The sequence below is a fragment of the Galeopterus variegatus genome, unplaced genomic scaffold (genome assembly GCF_000696425.1).
Source record: "Galeopterus variegatus unplaced genomic scaffold, G_variegatus-3.0.2 Scaffold17153, whole genome shotgun sequence".
In the NCBI taxonomy this organism is placed as follows: domain Eukaryota; kingdom Metazoa; phylum Chordata; class Mammalia; order Dermoptera; family Cynocephalidae; genus Galeopterus; species Galeopterus variegatus.
This window is the reverse complement of record NW_007743264.1, coordinates 2,660-4,039: the sequence shown is the minus strand read 5'-3', so window position 1 is coordinate 4,039 and position 1,380 is coordinate 2,660. Positions and strand designations below refer to the sequence as shown.

General features: G+C 58.9%; 2 pseudogenes across 2 annotated transcripts in view; both read right to left on the bottom strand.

Moving 5' to 3' along the window:
* Positions 1–3: 3 nt before the first annotated feature.
* LOC103582639 lies at positions 4–991 on the bottom strand (annotated as a pseudogene). Its single transcript, XR_549774.1, has one exon. The product of XR_549774.1 is annotated as a heat shock 70 kDa protein 6-like (transcript).
* Positions 992–996: 5 nt separating this feature from the next.
* LOC103582638 overlaps positions 997–1,380 on the bottom strand; it is a 2,233-nt pseudogene continuing 1,849 nt past the window's right edge. Inside the window, exon 2 of the transcript XR_549773.1 lies at positions 997–1,379. The product of XR_549773.1 is annotated as a heat shock 70 kDa protein 6-like (transcript). The remainder of the gene's footprint in view (position 1,380) is intronic.

The following is a 1,380-nucleotide window of genomic DNA, read 5'->3' as shown; positions in this document are numbered from 1 at the left end:
AAAGGTCACCTCGATCTGGGGGACTCCACGTGAGGCCGGGGTAATGCCACTGAGTTCAAAGTACCCCAGCAGGTTGTTGTCCCTGGTCATGGCCCTCTCACCCTCATACACCTGGATCAGGACCCCAGGCTGGTTGTCAGAGTAGGTGGTGAAGGTCTGGGTCTGCCTCGTGGGGATGGTGGCATTCCTCTGGATCAGCGTGGTCATCACCTCACCTGCTGTCTCCGGCCCTAGGGACAGGGGAGCCACATCCAGCAGCAGGAGATCCTGCACTTTCTCACCCTTGTCCCCCAGCAACACTGCCGTCTGCACCGCAGCCCCATAGGCCACGGCCTCATCAGGGTTGATGCTCATGTTTAGATCCCTGCCGTTGAAGAAGTTCTGCAGCAGCTTTGCACCTTTGGGATGCGGGTGGAGTCGCCCACCAGGACGATGTCATGGATCTGTGCCTTGTCCAGCTTGGCATCCCACAGGGCCTTCTCCACAGGCTCCAGCGTGCTGCGGAAGAGGTCTGGCATAGCTCCTCAAAGCGGGCACGAGTGATGGACGTGTAGAAGTCTACGCCTTCGAACAGGGAGTCTATCTCCAGGGTGGCCTGGGTGCTGGAGGACAGGGTGTGCTTGGTGCACTCACAGGCCATGCGCAGCCTTCGCAGGGCCCGCTTATTCCCGTTCACATCCCTGCCGTGCTCCCACCGGAACTCCTCCATGAAGTGGCTCACCAACCGCTTGTCGAAGTCCTCTCCACCTAGGTGGGTGTCTCCAGCGGTGGCCTTCACCTCAAAGACACCGGCATCGATGTTGAGGACTGACACGTCGAAGGTGCCCCCGCCCAGGTCAAAAATGAGCACTTTGCGCTCTCTGGCGCCCTGCCGGTCCAGCCCATAGGCGGTAGCGGCCGCAGTGGGCTCATTGATAATCCTCAGCACGTTTAGCCCCACGATGGCACCCACGTCCTTGGTGGCCTGGCGCTGCGAGTCGTTGCAGAAGGCGGNCCCCCACAGAGCCTGAAGAATATGGGGCGACAGATCTGCTCCAGCTCCCTCTTCTGATGCTCATACTCCTCCTTCTCTGCCAACTGGTTGTGCTCCAGCCAGGTGAGGACAGCCTGACATTCGTCTTGCACTTTTTGCCTGTCCTCTTCAGGAATCTTGTCCCTAAGGCCTTCCTCTTGCAAGGAACTCTTCAAATGGAAGACATGGGCCTCCAGGGAGTTTTTGGCAGCTACCCTGCCCTCTGGGCCTCGTCCTCAGCCTTGTACTGCTCAGCCTCACGAACCATCCTCTCCACCTCTTCCTTGCTCAACCGGCCCTTGTCATTGGTGATGGTGATCTTGTTAGCTTTGCCTGTGCTCCTGTCAGTGGCTGTCACATTCAGGATG